The sequence below is a fragment of the Lepisma saccharinum genome, chromosome 4 (assembly GCF_977018435.1).
Source record: "Lepisma saccharinum chromosome 4, izLepSacc3.1, whole genome shotgun sequence".
NCBI lineage: Eukaryota > Metazoa > Arthropoda > Insecta > Zygentoma > Lepismatidae > Lepisma > Lepisma saccharinum.
The window spans coordinates 27,286,866-27,306,129 of record NC_139232.1 but is presented as its reverse complement, the minus strand read 5'-3'; the positions used below and the strand labels follow the sequence as shown (position 1 = coordinate 27,306,129).

General features: G+C 34.8%; 1 protein-coding gene across 2 annotated transcripts in view; it reads right to left on the bottom strand.

The window, feature by feature from the left end:
* LOC145987117 (4-trimethylaminobutyraldehyde dehydrogenase-like) overlaps positions 1 to 19,264 on the bottom strand; it is a 229,321-nt gene that overhangs the window by 121,560 nt on the left and 88,497 nt on the right. Inside the window, exon 1 of one of the 2 annotated variants that reach the window (XM_083121600.1) lies at positions 504 to 644. The exons of the other annotated variant lie outside the window; for it this stretch is intronic. The gene's annotated coding sequence lies outside the window, so the exon portion shown is untranslated. Of the gene's footprint in view, positions 1 to 503; positions 645 to 19,264 lie in introns of those variants that run through there. 2 annotated transcript variants of the gene reach the window in all.

Sequence of the window (19,264 nt, the reverse complement as noted above, 5' to 3'; positions counted from 1 at the left end):
TCGCCCATACCCCGCAGGACACTGTTTCTCGGGATACCTCCCCTTTTTGCATGTATTGTCGTCGGAGAGGTCATCAAATTTCTACGTGCCGCCGTCGACCTAATTCTTCAAATTCAGGGGATCATAATTAGCATACGCGTCCTTCATAATTACCTTACAGTCAATAACCTTGACGATTTGGCTGATTCGCAAATTGCTTTACAACTTCAATCCTCTCAAGCCTCCGGTCATTGAAGTTTTTGTATTATGTTAGACCATGCTTTTCCCATGCATTTCTTTGTTCTCTTCTTACAGTGTTATCAGATATTGAATTAATATATATATACAGATTTTAATGTGTTTATGCAGTGTATGTAAGTATATATATCTAAGAGTCTTACTCTTTGTTGTTGTATTTCAGAGTAATTCCAATTATTTTTGTGGTAAATGTATATTATGAGAGAATTCATATGTTCTCTCTGGGATATGAAATTTGTGTACTTTGTTCTAACCAATGGTAATACCTCATTCTCCGTAAAACTTGTAAAAATGCTACCTCCTTGTTTCCTTCCTGTAGAAACTTTTCTCCTCTTGCTATCCTATTCCTTCCTTCTTCTTTCTTTCTTTACTTAGTATTTGATTTCGTTCCTTTTTTTCTTTCTCGGTTTTTTTGCTCTACGAGGATGGAAATTACTACCAGTGAATAATTATGGAACCAACAATCTTTTCATCGCCATGGATGCATGCTTTTCATTCCATCATTGGTATTATACGATTTACCATGGTAACTGCAAATGCGCAATGTGTGTGATTGTTCTGAGCAAGATTCTCGTGAGGATTCATACATCTAGGTGTTTGGCCGGGAGGCGAACACGATGTAATATGACTTTTTCATCGTCATGCTACGAGTAATGTTTGTATGCTTTACGCATCCTTATGAACCTTTTTAGTGATTAATTCTTGGAATGATTGCCAAGTTTGGGATGTCAGACCTTTTGTGTATTGATCAATTTCGTAGGAAGAACTCCTTATTTTTGGAATTTGGTATTTAATATCAATAGTGTTTTTTGTTATTTGTATTTACATTTACTCAGTGTGTATATTTATTTTGGATGGGTTGTTTCTATCTTTTTGCAAGTCAGGGGGCATTTGTAACGTTTTTAATATTCAATATTATAAACTCTACAAAAAGTGAAAATTGACGTAAAATATAGTACAATTTCGGCCATCAGAGGCCACTGGCCTCGATTGCTCGACCGGTGCTGCCTCTCGCGGAGCACTCGGTATACACGGGCTGGACGTAAACCGCACGCAGTGCAACAGAGGAGCTGATACTGACTGGAACGGAACTTGACCACTCCCCCTTTGGTCGCCAGAAGCCAGCGAGAGACGTACCTAGCCTGAGGCCTGCGAAGACGGAAGCCTTCATTGCTCGCGACTCGTAAAATGGACTGCATCTAAGGGAATAATTACGGTGATTGGAGTGCGGCATGGCAGGACCTTTTTGAGGCTGAACTTTTCTGTTATAATAGGTACGTAAACTCTCTGCTGTGCTACAAGAACTTTATAATTGTGCCAACGTTCCAGATCGTTCCCCCCCCCCCTTTTATCAAAAGTAAAGTCTATACTAATATTTTTACATTAGTCCTCCTACGTGAATTAAGGACAAGAATTGTTCGCCAAAATTGTCAAAAGGTGAATTGGGTGATTTATTAATTTGAATTTTGATTCACATCTTGTTCCCGTCGCACAAAGACTTATTACGTTCTAAAAATTGAACTTTTGACCTGCGCGCATTTACTTACTTGAATCTACGAACGTAACAATTGCATTTGTGGTCGACGTGGTATAATCGCTCCGCCCATTCGACGTTCCGATTTTACGAACTAAGACTTTGGTTAAATTTTCTCTCATACGAACAAAAGAAATCTACGTGTTCTCTGCAACGTATATCACCTTATCCGGGACGCATGTTCCTTCCCTCCTTTGCCCCTTTCTCGGTAGCATTTAAATCGGGAGAATTGAGTTAATGTTAATGAATGGCAAAAATAATGCCGTAAGGCAAATCAGGGTAAAATCTAAATGAAGATTTGCAATGCAATTAACATACATGGGAAATAATTGGGAAGTATTTGTTAATTGTCTAATGTGGACTGTTTAATTGGATTTAAGTAATATAGGCATATGCAATTTGTTACGCATGATTGAAAGATGCTCGTTAACTGTTGTAAATTAATTGTACACGCAGGACGTGTTTGTAAATTTGACGTGCTCTCACGTCGTTCATGTGAATAGTGTTTTGGCTTACGCTGATTGTTCTGTTTTGACTATTTTACGAGCTTTTTGGTGTTCTTGAAATACATATAGTAATTGATTAACGTAGTTGTCTTGTTGATGATTCACAAATACAAATTGACCTTTTGCCTTACTTGAAAATGGTATTAAACAAATGAATGCGTGCATAAAACGCAAGACACGAGTTTAAGAGATGATTGAAATCCAGGTTCCATTTTGTCAATTGTAGACGCGGTAGACAAATAGAGTTAGTGTTATAGAAAATTGTGAGGACAAATTAACGCAACGGAGAAAGCACGGTGTGCCATTCGTTGGTGGACCCTCTTAACCTTATGCATACGCTTATATATATATATCTATTTTGTGTGTATATTGTATTACAGGGCTTTGTCTCGCGTTTCTCGCCGGCATTGCTCGTAGACTCTTGCACTGTCGATCGAGAAGGGCGACGCAAATTGTAACTTGTAATATATAGTGTGAGGCTTCAAATATTGTCTAAAGTTGTAATTGCCGCGCAGCCGCTTTCCAATTTAAATATCGCGAGTGATCACAACTAAACCCCACTATATCATTACACGCTACATTAGCACATCGAGGCATTTCTCCAACCTTCGTTAAGGTTAACAGACCTCTAATCTCGTCGTTAAATCTAAAGGCACTCTTTTGCTTCATTAAAGTGCTTAACAGCGCGTTGTGTTGTGTCGGAAATAAGATGGCGAAATTGCGTATGCCAGCTGTTGTGTTGAAAGGTTATCCCAAACCGATTTGAACACATTATTTGCATACCATCGCAAAACATACACTAGAGTGCGCGTCAAATCTCCTGCATATGGCCTTGAACTGCTGAACAGCACCAGCGAATCACAGACGTGCGGCGTTGCCTAGTTCAGAACCTGTTTCACCTCGCTACAAAATCGTGTACCTGGCGATCGGATATAAATATATTATTTCAAGTGTCAGTAGTTCAACAGATGGAAAGATAATGAATTTGCGAGTATGTACGAAAAACAAGCGTGATTGTAGCTTATACCGTTCCCTCTGTAGAAGCAATGTTATTATAAACGTATTTGCATTGTATCCTTTTTGCTCTTCCTTCGTTCCTGTTTTTAAAATAATGTTCGAGTGAAGAATAGAGAAGTAAAATTGACTTTAAGAAATGCCAGGCTCTAACAGCTCAAGCGTGTGGTGTGAATCAAGCTACCGTTTCTCGGATATGTTCGGGGGCAAAATAATGTGGATCGGGGCCTGCCCCAATGTTTCAATCACCTAGAAAGCACATTAACGTACCGAAAAGAACAACAAACCTAGATGACTTTGAAAAAGACGTAGTTCGTAGAACCGTCTTTAAAGTTTACGATTGTGGCGAATTTCCTACTGCCAAAATGATAACGTACTCTTTACGGGACGAAATATCTTACAAAGGCTCTAGAACTTCCACCTTGAGAATATTGAAACAATTAGGCTTCAAGTACAGGAAAACCAACGACGGTCGTAAATTTCTGATGGAGAGAAGTGACATTGTTACGTCAAGGGTATAATTCCTTCGTGCAATGCACGAAATTCGAGTATCTGGTGATTCGAGACCAATCTTTTACCTTGACGAGATATGGGTAAAACAGAACCACACATTAAAATGTGTTGTTAACTTGTTAACGAATAACTTGACAATGTAACACAAGAACAATGGGCCGCTTGTGTTAAACATGCACAACAATTACAGGAAAACGATTTTGTAAGGGAGATAGATCGGGACGAAATTTTGGACCCAATTATAATACATTTGAAGGACGACACAGTGACGTTGAGGACAACGACGGCAGTTGTTGGAGTGACGAGGAGCCCCTCTCTGGCAGTCCCTCTGGCATAATCAGGCATGTTCTTTTCTCCCATTAAGTTTAATATATGTTATATTACCTGGGGGGTAAAGGCGGTCAGGGGCGTGGTGCTGATCACATCACCCCCACTCACGACCGGATCAAGAAAGTGTGGGGCGTTACCCCCACACCCCCTATACGCCTTCATGGCGTGGTGCTAAGCACAGGGGAACACTTTACCTTTTTTTACCTTTTTATATTACCTAATGTTCCGTGCTCTCCGTGACAAGGCGTTTCGCTCAACCACGCTGTCTCTTTTCCGTGCGAGATTTCGACATGGCACCGCTGCAGTGCGCTGCTATTGGCTATCGCCATATGCAGGAGATTTGACGCGCACTCTAGTTCGATTTCTTTCTACAGCAAAAATAATTTTCCCATTTCGTATTTCATATTATAAATTCGTACTGCAAATCAATGGCAATAGAAGTGACTTGCAATATTTACATATTATTTAATTGCCATGGCACAGTAAGTTAAGTTATGCATGGTGTACATATCGTGAAATGTTCTCTTTTGTTGAGGAAAATTATTATAGCAAACACACGTTCATTTCCACCTTTAGGCCGCCTCTTTTGCAATGCCATTTTAATATAATTAAATTTATCAAACTTCAAACAGATTACCCTAACCTAGAACAGTAGTATTTATTTATATATTCATGATCTTGTATTGGCAGTCGGTAGGCACTCATTTAAATCGAACTTACGAAATTACAATGTAACTGTTAATCCTAATACATAACATTTTCGGTGTGCGGACGTAAATACCTAACTAACATTCATTTCTTAAACATATATTTATGTGGTACACATTACTTTATTTATTTTTGTTCCTGGGATTTCATACAAAAAAGCCCAAATCCGCTTAAGCACAGTCTACTGTCCACGGTGCAACCAATGAAAACGATGCATTTCTCGTATCAGAGTATGAGAATAGCAAGGCATCAAAGCAAAACGTCTCTAACATGTCGTTAGTTAACGGGCCTATAAAATCCCTTGAGCGAACATTAAAAGTTTAACAGGCTGCTAAGATTTTAGTGATGCGTTAACTATCAACTCGTTAAGAACGTTTTAAAGATGGTTGAGCGAACCGGGCATTAGAGTTTCATAAAACTAGGTACAAGGAAATAACGCTTGGTGGCGCAGCATTCGTTCGTCGTCTTTTCGGCTGCATGTCTCAAAGTAACTTAATATATAAGCTGGCACCATCCGAAAATTGCCGATCATGCACGAGCGCGTGACGTCTTATGGGAGGATGAGTTACGCTCGGTGCCCCTTCGGTTATGTTCGTTCGGGGCTTGGCCGAAGCAAACGGCCGCTATAATTTCTATGCGATGCGAGGTTCAGAGAGGGAAAGTGTTTTATTACTTTGAGGAGGGGGAATTATTAATTATCGAAACTTCGGGATGGTATTGAGGCATTCCTTTAATGATTAGTAACATGACTGATTGATTGAGTTGGTGTTTCAACAAGTCCACTTTATGCACAGAAAGGCTAATCGGGACTGGGTCTACAGTTTAAAGTGGGATCCGAACTACTATGTCCCTCCACCGGGTATGGAACCCGGGATTCCTTGATTACAAGGCAACAACGCTACCATTGCGCCATCTGGGAGGTACTAGTAGTAACATAATTGAAAACTCGCAAACGTATTGTGAAAATCCATACTTTTCAAACTTTCTGATCGATGTGTTACAACGATAGTTGCGCATGTTCTCATTTACCATGTCTTCATTCTATAATCATAGTATACTATAATTTTAACATGCTAAAGAAGAATTGAATGAATGAAAGAGTTAAAAAGGAAATGATCGTTTCATAGATTTATTTTGTTTATTTGTTTCACTCCGTTTTTCTGCCACTTTGGGCTAATCGCGAAGACAAGATTGTAAAATGTCACGTACTTGCCTTCTAACGACAGTAAAGGAAATTACACTTCTTGAATAAAATGTATATTCCGGTTTTATAACATTATGTACACGATATTGAGCATTTTATGAAATAAATATGGTACTAGTTTACTATCCTTCGGACAGATTTCTTCATTTCTACAGAAGAAACTACTTACCGTAATAAGTTCCTGTAGTATTGTCTAATATCTGGAAGGTGTTTTGTGTGATGTGGGAATGTTTCATAGCGGAAATTCAACCATTGACGCATAGCCCCACGAACCATTCATACATAGCCCCACGAACCATTTCCGGTAAGGTTAGGTTAGGTAGGGTCACAATAGGTTACAATAGTTAAAAATTGGTTTCGAAAAAAAATATGCGTAGCCCCACACACCATTCTCGCATAGCCCCACGAACCATTGACACATAGCCCCACAAACCATTTGCGGAAACGTACGTTCTTCAGTTACAAAAACACTTTTTTTAAAAAAAAAATTGATAAAAAAAACGTGAATACACGTTAAAAATTGATCCGCGAAGCAGATAGGTAAGTACAAATGTCAAAAATTGACGAAACTCAGACGTTATAGGTGTCCGAAGGATAGTAAACATTTACCATAAATATAATGCCCATTAATGAAGTTTTACTACTTCGTTCAATTTAATATTTCACAAATATAATGTGGATTATTTTCCTGTAGTTTACGGTTATTACAAGCATAAGAAAACAGTTTTTTCTTTGTTTACGGTTATTACAAGCATAAGAAAACAGTTTTTTTACGGTTATTACAAGCATAAGAAAACAGTTTTTTCTTTGTGACGTTTCAGGAGAACACACGCTCCTTTCATCAGACATTTATTTTCATTTTGACTAAAGATACAGTTATAACAATGGTTAGTAATTTTTAAACAAAAAGAATCTGTTATATAATGGATGTTGTCAATGTTACATTGTTGTAATATAGCAACTTAACTGTGAAAAAAGCAGTCTATTTTATTTTTATTTTAGAATTTTCTTATGCTTGTAATAACCGTAAACTACAGGAAAATAATTCTATCATGCAAGCAATGCGTACATACAAGAAAAACTATTATAATGTGGATGATTTTGTACCTTTCTACTCAGTGTAAACAATGGATGTCATACTCTCCTTTCGTGGAAAATTTTCTTTAAAACAGTAAGCTCTTTGTGGTGTAGTTGACGAACTATATACTTGTGCCACGAGCTCGGAATATAGAATAGTTTTTCCTGGTTATAGACGACTAAAATGTATTTGGAAATGTAATAGGAAAATCCAAGACAAAGTCCAAAAATGAAATTTTACTATTTAACGATTCGTACCCTCGTACAGTCCTTCATTGTGATTTCTTGTAACTTATTTGCTATATTTTCATCTATGCTTCAGATATATTATCTTAACCTGTTCTAAATGTCACATGTAGAAGGGAGAAATATAATTATCAACATTATTAACCAAATGTCAGTGAACATCAAGTTAAATCTAATTAATGATTATCAATTAAATGGACAGAGTTTAATAGAAAAACTATTCTCTGAAGAATTAATTATGTCCTTTGAATTCGTAATTTGGCCCAAGTTTAGATTGCAGGGTGATAATCTCTCCATTACACACAAAATCGCATGACAAGATTTCGGTACATGTGTACTATATGACTGTATGTATGCCAGAAGTAGATTCCCGTTGTCATGTTAGGGACTTCATGAAATTTCTACATCTCACGCCCTATCCTCGAAGGCATTATTACTGTTTGATTTTTACCATTGCCTGGCTTGTCCACCGCAAATGAATATAAATTATATGGAATTGAAAACAAAAAATGCAGTAATAGTGGCAACATTCTCCTGACTATACGTGAGCTTACCGTGTTGTCCTTTGCATCTCGCTTTGGCTTTGCTTAATATTATCAATGAGCTAAATTTTCTGTGTGTTCATAAATCCCTTCCTGTACGCTTGAATTAGTAGGTTAGGTGAATTAGGTTTGGTTTTCTTAGCATCCAGTTTCGAATAGGTTCGGCTAGTTAAGGGTGTTGCATTCGTATTTGTACACTTTCGCTCTTCGCTTGCACGTACACGTATTATAGCTTTTAATACGCAAAACGATTTCACACAACTGTAACTTATCAGCACGGTAACTTGTACAACCTCACTTTGATATCGAAAATTAACATTTTATGGAAATTACAAACTGGGCTTGCGTTTTCAAGGTTTGGGGTTTTATTTACAACACAAATTTTGTAGCACGAAATGCTAATCTTACACTCTATTTCCTCATCCTCCTGTACTTAAAATTTCCGAAAATATGGAACTCAGAGACCCGAACATAATTAATACGAAATTATATAAAACAAACTTTTAAACAAAATATTAGTGTAATGTGATTTACAATTAGAGAGATTTCACACATATTTCATCAATTGCAAAACATCAGTTAATATACCTGGCCGGCAACGAAATGAATTCGACACCCATCTTCTTAACGTAGAAAGTCCAGGTAAAGGTATACCAACTGTATTTCTCAAATAAACGTAACATTTTTTTTAAAACTGCTCGAAGAGTCAACGCTTTGCTTATATCATCTTTAGTCCATAGGGATTTCGTTTTACCGTGTACTAAGTATTGTATTTGAGTGTCACAGAACACTTTCCCCAAGATATTCGTGAGTTTTCTTGTTACATTGTCCGTTACGTTATGTTGAAGATTTTGAAATTGTTTAGTTTTTTTGGTTAAAGCAATTTGCAAGAGCTTGTTCTTAATCTTTAACTTATTAATTTATTTATGTAAACGTGAGTAGTATAGAAATACGATAAGCTCACTTTTCTTCGTGGGTGGTCCTTTATTTGCACGTACTTATAACTAATTTGCACGGGTTTTAATTAATTCGCATGTACTTAGAATTCATTTGCAAGTACTTAGAATACTTTACATTTATGTATTTGCATGTTTATAACTTTTATGAATATATATTTATTTATTTTATGAAAAATATGTATATAAAAGGTAATTAGAGGTACTAAACGCTATGCATATGGTTTTATATTCATTACTGCAAAGTATGTAATGTATAAATCGATAATATTAATGTTTATAATATTGAAAATAAGTTTTCTATGGTTTATGAACAGCTATGAACGGTGGTAATGGGTGTAGGTACAGGTCCAATTACGATTTGGGACGGTCCCGGTATTTGAACCCGCGATATGTAATGTTATTAATTAGTACTATGTAATAATGTATGTTATTATTGTATGAAACACGGTGGTGCAACACGCTAGACAGAAGACGGTGAACTCCGCGCTCCGCGCTGAGGGTAGACAAGAAAGGAATTTGGGAGATATGCGGTCAAGGTCAAATGACGTCACAACGTCAGGACAAAGAAGGAACCCGATTGACCAATCAGAGAACGCGTCGGTAGATTTTCAGAACCGGTTTTTTCAAGGTTAACCAGTACGCAAGAACAGGAGAAAGGTATGCAATGCCGTAGGGCAGGGGAGGGATTCAACCAGACAACAAAGGATGTCTGAGAATGCGCAGCAAGGGTCAAATCTCTGAAGCTATGCGGTTTCCGCCGCCAATTAATATTCCGCTCAGGTTTGCCTCCAAGGCACAGGACGCTTTAGCGCAGGTTTTTTTTTATCTGTACTATGAAGAAGGGAGAGTTATTAGGGACGGGGCCTACAGTTTTCACCATTTGCTTTTATCACGGGGTAACGAACCTAGGACCCTTTGATTATTGATTTAGGTAGTAAATGTATGTTACTGTGTGCTATTTAACTTAATTTTGAGTTTATATTTTACCAAACTTTGACTTTATGTCAAACATTTTCACAGCTTATCCTTATTTTTACAAAAATAACACTATTTGTACTATTCAAGCAACATTTTTTATTAAATTTTGCACTCACAAAAAACATTTTTTCAATTTTTAACTTATTATTTTACAATTTTATGTTAATTTTTTACCAAAATAACACTATTTGTACTATTCAGGCAAAATTTTTTATTAAATTTTGCACTCACAAAAAACATTTTTCAATTTTTAACTTATTATTTTACAACTTTATGTTAATTTTTACCAAAATAACACTATTTGTACTATTCAGACAACATTTTTTATTAAATTTTGGACTCACAAAAACATTTTTTACAACTTTTTAACTTATTATTTACAATTTTGTACCTATTTTTAACCTAAATAACACTATTTATACTATTAAGAAAAGACTTTTAGTTATATTTTCGACACACAAAGTGTGTGTTCTCAACTTCTATCTGTTTATTTCACAAGTTTAGGCTTATTATTATTCAAATAACACAATTCAATCTGTTCAGAAAAGACTTTTAGTTACATTTTCGACACACTAAATGTGTGTTCTCAACTTCTATCTGTTTATTAGGCTTATTATTACCAAAATAACACTATTTGTACTATTCAGGCAACATTTTTTATTAAATTTTGCACTCACAAAAAACTTTTCAATTTTTAACTTATTATTTTACAACTTTATGTTAATTTTTACCAAAATAACACTATTTGTACTATTCAGGCAACATTTTTTATTAAATTTTGGACTCACAAAGACATTTTTTACAACTTTTTAACTTATTATTTACAATTTTGTACCTATTTTTAACCTAAATAACACTATTTATACTATTAAGGAAAGACTTTTAGTTATATTTTCGACAAACAAAGTGTGTGTTCTCAACTTCTATCTGTTTATTTCACAAGTTTAGGCTTATTATTATTCAAATAACACAATTCAATCTGTTCAGGAAAGACTTTTAGTTACATTTTCGACACACTAAGTGTGTGTTCTCAACTTCTATCTGTTTATTAGGCTTATTATTACTCAAATAACATTATTTATACTATTCAGGCAACATTTTTTTATTAAATTTTGGACTCAGAAAGATATTTTTACAACTTTTTAACTTATTATTTTACAAGTTTATACCTATTTTTAACCTAAATAACACTATTTACCCTATTCAGGAAAGACTTTTAGTTACATTTTCGGCACACAAAGTGTGTGTTCTCAACTTTTATTTGTTTATTTCTCAAGTTTAGCCTAATATTTACTCAAATAGCACGATTTGATCGTGTCTTTTATTACATTTTGGACACACACACACACACACACACACACACACACACACACACACACACACACACACACACACACACACACACACACACACACACACACACACACACAGAGAGAGAGAGAGAGAGAGAGAGAGAGAGAGAGAGAGATATTTCCAAGTTTACAGGATTATTCTCCAAGTTTACTCAAATAACACAATTTAAATGTGTTGTGAATTAGATTTTGTACACACGACGTGTGTTTTGTCAACTTTAACCCTTTCATTTTTAAGTTTATTTTACCAAAGTAAGACGGCTTAGTCTATTCAAGAAAGTTTTCAATTATATTTTGGATGCAAAAGTATATTTTGTCAAGTTCTACCCTTTTATTTTACAAGTTTAGGCTTATTTTTACTCAAATAACACAATTTCATCTATTTAGGCAACATTTTGTTTCTTATATTTTACTCACAAAGACATTTTTTCAATTTTTAATGTATTATTTCACAAGTTTATGTAATTTTTTATTCTAATAACACAATTTTAACTATTCAGGCAACATTTTTTATTGCGATTTGGATTTACAAAGAGATTTTTTTTAAATTTTTGTATTAAATTTTCTATTTATTGTATTTCACATTCACTAATTTTTAAAGTTTTACTTTTTATTTTTATCTAAAAACTAAAGAAAAAAGTATTTTTAACTAAAAGTTATTTTATAGTTTTCGGTTTTCAGATTTCCACAATGCTATTTTTGGTTCTGTATTTCTATATTAGGATATTACAGTTCTAAGGTGTGTATAATATTTCAAAGTATTTTCAGGGTGTATTTGTTAATGCATTTGGATGATAACTATTAGGATTTTGGACGAACTAATGTTAAGAATATTTCAACCAATCAGAAAACGCGTCGGTTTTATTTCAACCAATCAGAGAAGGCGTCAGTTTGCTTATGAGGTATAAAAACTGCGTAAAAGCAAGCAGAAGCTATTTTGAGAAGTATTTCTGAAGCATTGCGTCAGAGAAGACATCAAGTTGTGATTATTGTCTGAGATTTGAAGACAAAGAACTCAAAAGAAGCTATAATTAAGGTAAGTGAATTGTTACATATATGTATGGTGCTTTTAAATAATGCGTAAATGCAAATATTGAAACGAAGAAAAGGTCAATGCAAACCAAAAAGAATATGCGTAATGTGAACAAGTACTACAACTATTTTTCTATTTTTCAGGTGCTTCTAATTTTGTATGTGTGACTGAAAGGGACCATTAGTAAAAGATGGCGTCTTCAACCTCCACAAACAAGGCTAACCACACTGCGGTGAGTACCTCGCAAGAGATTTTACCACTGGAATGTATATTTCTCCACTAGTTTTTGAAATAATATATAAATCCAGAAAACAAAGAAACGAAAAAAGTAAATACAGAAATGAATATGCGTAATATAAACAAGTACTACAACTGTGTTTCTATTTTTCAGGTGTTCTTATTTGTGTACCTGTGAGTGGAAGGATCTATTACTGAAAATAACGTCAACGAAGTAACCGACAAGGGCATGAGTAACATGATTTCAGATGTTATCCATAAGGATTCTGTGTTGGAGATTTTGAAGAGGTATACACCTAGCAAGTATATTATATGCAGGGGTTGTTATCTAAATGTAGGCAACCATTTTTATGAGTGCGAGTGCGTATGCTGTAAAGATGAATTTCTGATTTCCGAATGTTTTTCTATTTGCCAAGGGGAAAGCCGTTTGTATGAATGCCAGCATTGTGTTGAGTGGATGTGCGAGAGAATCCAGTGTTATTTGCAGGATCAGGACAATATAAAACATATTTTTGATTTTTATATTACTAACCATGAGGATGTTGCGGATGCTTTGACGGCACACGAGGTACAGACAGAATACAAAGCTTTTTATAGTGTGTTATGTGAAATTTCAAACAATATCGAACTAGTGAAAACTTTTATAGATTCTATACGCTCAGCAGAGCTTACTTATGGTAGCACAGGATTTTTGTGAGAGTTGAATAAAGAGAGACTGACTAATAACAGCGAAAATGGTGCAATACATTATTGATGTACAAGGATTTATTTATAACAGAAAATTTATATTGCGTGAGATTTGTGTGAGTTCTACAAATTTGGACACTGTGTACTATGCGCTTGTGAGTGTTCCCGATTATTTCAAAGAGAACAAAGAATCGCGCTGGGTTAAAGACAATCTCCATGCATTAATGTATGATATTCCTTGTGGATGTGAAATATACTATGTCCGGAGGGCAGTTAGGAACTTGAACTGTCAAGGTGGTACATTTTTCTGCAAAGGAAAATCCCAAATTATCAAAGATTTGTTTAATATTGATAACATTGTTGATTTACAAACTGTAACCTGTCCATCCCTTAAGAATTTGTATATGTTTCAAGGAGGATTGTGCAAGTATCATTCTGATACTTCTCCCCCAGCTGAACAAGGTTGCGCATTCAGAAATGTTCAAAGACTTGTATGTTGGTACAATAATAAAAATATTAAGGTGTAATGTATTTTAGTGCAAATAATAAAGATTTATGAAAAAGAAATGTTTTCTATGTTGTTATTTAGTTTTAAAGCCTGCATTCAAGGTATTTTCAAGTATTACCGTTTTTTTTTTTTTAGTGATTGACTTAATACCAGGAGTTATACGAGCCGTATTTTAACTACAATCACTATATGTCTATGAGGACTAAAATCCACTGATTGAACCTTAAAGCTTAGGCTTACTATGTATATTGATTACTCACAGGACAACACGAATCTTACAGAGGATTGTAGGAGGCATAGGCCCACACGCCAAAGCCTTATTAGCCTGCAAGAACAACTTATATGTTGAATTGTGACTGTTTAGAAATAATATTTATAAAGTTTAAATCATTTTCATTAGATTACATATATATTTTGGATTCAAATAAAACACTCAAGTTAAGTTTTTTAAGTTTATTTTTATTTAATATACAAATATAGAATATATCAAATTTACATATATGAAAAATACTCTACCAAAGAGCAAAAGTCACATAGGGATTACGATTTAGCCGATGCTGAAATTCTTCCATGAGGGATTTGTAGTAAGAGAGAAATTTTTGCCATTGGTTAAAGTTGAGGGTGACTCCACCAGAGATGTTGGTGATTTCCACTTTTATGTTTTCTTCACTGCCCTCGAAGGTGAAGTAAAGTTCTTCTATAATGTTTATAGATCTGAACCTGTCTTCTTGTGTGGGGAATCTGTTTTTGTAAGTGTCGAAGATCGCATCTGATTTGTACACGCATGATGGGTACTCTTCTCTATTTAGGACAATGTAATTTTTTCATGTTTCAAAATCAATTCAGTGTTTGTGAAAGTACCTCGAATAATGATATCCATGTTGACAACGATGATGAATCTGGTTTCTGGTTTTATGTTGTTCATTTGGTGGGTACCTCGGATAGACTGCATTTTGGTTTGCTATCAATAAAAAGTTTTAAAAATATGCAACTAGTGCTACAAAAGGAACGGAAATTATCGACAATTTCTGGATTATAACTAAAATTCAGTTTGCCTTTTACATATCCAATATTTACAGACCAACACTAACTAGACTTCGATTTATATAAATGTAGCGGAAACTATATTTCTGAGAATCAAACTATATTAGGATTATATGTTAAACTTATACAAAACCAGATTATTCTATGTAAGTATATTTATATTGACTGGATTATTTAACAGATCAAACAGAAAGAAGGCAAAATTCACTAAACGTAGGTGATTGCATGAAAATAACTAGGTCAAGGAGTGACCAACAGTGAGCTGAGGTTATATATAGAGGGTCGCTCTTCATAATTCTTACCTTCGCTGGATCGGCGAAGGAACGCACTTGTGGGCGGTAGAACCTGAATGGGCTCCACCAAGACATCGGAGACTCGAAGCAGATGTCTTGGTGGATGAACCCAAGTAGGGTCATAGGCGCTAGGGTCAATTTGGTCATTTCTTCTTGTATGAGGAACCAATTTGGCCAACTCCCAAATTAACTTACATTGCTTATAACTAATTAAATTTGAAGAAAAATTATAATCTCTTAGACTGTAAACATATTTTATATTTAGGCTGCACAAGATCCAATGATAAAATTAAAAAATGGTAACCGCCCAGACAGGGACTCGAACCCTGGACAGATAGGTTAAAACCCTAATGCTATACCAACTAAGCTATCCGAGCACAAGGTATTCTTTTTTTTGAAAAGTTAGTTATGTTAAGAAATATCGTTTGAGAACACTTTTGGTCTGGGTCGACAGAGAAGGAGACAGCATTTCCAAAATTTTACAGACTGGATGTATTTTACCAACACTATAGAGGTCTTTACTATATGTAATTCGAAACTCTAGAGTTCAGTTAGCTTTCAAAATTGAGGTTACATAGTACAATATGTTGAAGATTTTGTGTTTGTCACGCATAACAAGTTACACTTATATCCATTTCAGGACAAATGATGCTAAAACTCTCAAATTTACTGTCAACTCATCAACTACTAGCAAAGTTTTAGTATTATATGTCCGTAATTAGATATAGTGTAACTTGTTAAGTGTGCCAAACACAAAATCTTCAACATATTGTACTATGTAACCTCAATTTTGAAAGCTAACTGAACTCTAGCGTTTCGAATTACATATAGTAAAGACCTCTATAGTGTTGGTAAAATACATCCAGTCTGTAAAATTTTGGAAATGCTGTCTCCTTCTCTGTCGACCCAGACCAAAAGTGTTCTCAAACGATATTTCTTAACATAACTAACTTTTCAAAAAAAAGAATACCTTGTGCTCGGATAGCTTAGTTGGTATAGCATTAGGGTTTTAACCTATCTGTCCAGGGTTCGAGTCCCTGTCTGGGCGGTTACCATTTTTTAATTTTATCATTGGATCTTGTGCAGCCTAAATATAAAATATGTTTACAGTCTAAGAGATTATAATTTTTCTTCAAATTTAATTAGTTATAAGCAATGTAAGTTAATTTGGGAGTTGGCCAAATTGGTTCCTCATACAAGAAGAAATGACCAAATTGACCCTAGCGCCTATGACCCTACTTGGGTTCATCCACCAAGACATCTGCTTCGAGTCTCCGATGTCTTGGTGGAGCCCATTCAGGTTCTACCGCCCACAAGTGCGTTCCTTCGCCGATCCAGCGAAGGTAAGAATTATGAAGAGCGACCCTCTATATATAACCTCAGCTCACTGTTGGTCACTCCTTGACCTAGTTATTTTCATGCAATCACCTACGTTTAGTGAATTTTGCCTTCTTTCTGTTTGATCTGTTAAATAATCCAGTCAATATAAATATACTTACATAGAATAATCTGGTTTTGTATAAGTTTAACATATAATCCTAATATAGTTTGATTCTCAGAAATATAGTTTCCGCTACATTTATATAAATCGAAGTCTAGTTAGTGTTGGTCTGTAAATATTGGATATGTAAAAGGCAAACTGAATTTTAGTTATAATCCAGAAATTGTCGATAATTTCCGTTCCTTTTGTAGCACTAGTTGCATATTTTTAAAACTTTTTATTGATAGCAAACCAAAATGCAGTCTATCCGAGGTACCCACCAAATGAACAACATAAAACCAGAAACCAGATTCATCATCGTTGTCAACATGGATATCATTATTCGAGGTACTTTCACAAACACTGAATTGATTTTGAAACATGAAAAAATTACATTGTCCTAAATAGAGAAGAGTACCCATCATGCGTGTACAAATCAGATGCGATCTTCGACACTTACAAAAACAGATTCCCCACACAAGAAGACAGGTTCAGATCTATAAACATTATAGAAGAACTTTACTTCACCTTCGAGGGCAGTGAAGAAAACATAAAAGTGGAAATCACCAACATCTCTGGTGGAGTCACCCTCAACTTTAACCAATGGCAAAAATTTCTCTCTTACTACAAATCCCTCATGGAAGAATTTCAGCATCGGCTAAATCGTAATCCCTATGTGACTTTTGCTCTTTGGTAGAGTATTTTTCATATATGTAAATTTGATATATTCTATATTTGTATATTAAATAAAAATAAACTTAAAAAACTTAACTTGAGTGTTTTATTTGAATCCAAAATATATATGTAATCTAATGAAAATGATTTAAACTTTATAAATATTATTTCTAAACAGTCACAATTCAACATATAAGTTGTTCTTGCAGGCTAATAAGGCTTTGGCGTGTGGGCCTATGCCTCCTACAATCCTCTGTAAGATTCGTGTTATCCTGTGAGTAATCAATATACATAGTAAGCCTAAGCTTTAAGGTTCAATCAGTGGATTTTAGTCCTCATAGACATATAGTGATTGTAGTTAAAATACGGCTCGTATAACTCCTGGTATTAAGTCAATCACTAAAAAAAACAAACGGTAATACTTGAAAATACCTTGAATGCAGGCTTTAAAACTAAATAACAACATAGAAAACATTTCTTTTTCATAAATCTTTATTATTTGCACTAAAATACATTACACCTTAATATTTTTATTATTGTACCAACATACAAGTCTTTGAACATTTCTGAATGCGCAACCTTGTTCAGCTGGGGGAGAAGTATCAGAATGATACTTGCACAATCCTCCTTGAAACATATACAAATTCTTAAGGGATGGACAGGTTACAGTTTGTAAATCAACAATGTTATCAATATTAAACAAATCTTTGATAATTTGGGATTTTCCTTTGCAGAAAAATGTACCACCTTGACAGTTCAAGTTCCTAACTGCCCTCCGGACATAGTATATTTCACATCCACAAGGAATATCATACATTAATGCATGGAGATTGTCTTTAACCCAGCGCGATTCTTTGTTCTCTTTGAAATAATCGGGAACACTCACAAGCGCATAGTACACAGTGTCCAAATTTGTAGAACTCACATAAATCTCACGCAATATAAATTTTCTGTTATAAATAAATCCTTGTACATCAATAATGTATTGCACCATTTTCGCTGTTATTAGTCAGTCTCTCTTTATTCAACTCTCACAAAAATCCTGTGCTACCATAAGTAAGCTCTGCTGAGCGTATAGAATCTATAAAAGTTTTCACTAGTTCGATATTGTTTGAAATTTCACATAACACACTATAAAAAGCTTTGTATTCTGTCTGTACCTCGTGTGCCGTCAAAGCATCCGCAACATCCTCATGGTTAGTAATATAAAAATCAAAAATATGTTTTATATTGTCCTGATCCTGCAAATAACACTGGATTCTCTCGCACATCCACTCAACACAATGCTGGCATTCATACAAACGGCTTTCCCCTTGGCAAATAGAAAAACATTCGGAAATCAGAAATTCATCTTTACAGCATACGCACTCGCACTCATAAAAATGGTTGCCTACATTTAGATAACAACCCCTGCATATAATATACTTGCTAGGTGTATACCTCTTCAAAATCTCCAACACAGAATCCTTATGGATAACATCTGAAATCATGTTACTCATGCCCTTGTCGGTTACTTCGTTGACGTTATTTTCAGTAATAGATCCTTCCACTCACAGGTACACAAATAAGAACACCTGAAAAATAGAAACACAGTTGTAGTACTTGTTTATATTACGCATATTCATTTCTGTATTTACTTTTTTCGTTTCTTTGTTTTCTGGATTTATATATTATTTCAAAAACTAGTGGAGAAATATACATTCCAGTGGTAAAATCTCTTGCGAGGTACTCACCGCAGTGTGGTTAGCCTTGTTTGTGGAGGTTGAAGACGCCATCTTTTACTAATGGTCCCTTTCAGTCACACATACAAAATTAGAAGCACCTGAAAAATAGAAAAATAGTTGTAGTACTTGTTCACATTACGCATATTCTTTTTGGTTTGCATTGACCTTTTCTTCGTTTCAATATTTGCATTTACGCATTATTTAAAAGCACCATACATATATGTAACAATTCACTTACCTTAATTATAGCTTCTTTTGAGTTCTTTGTCTTCAAATCTCAGACAATAATCACAACTTGATGTCTTCTCTGACGCAATGCTTCAGAAATACTTCTCAAAATAGCTTCTGCTTGCTTTTACGCAGTTTTTATACCTCATAAGCAA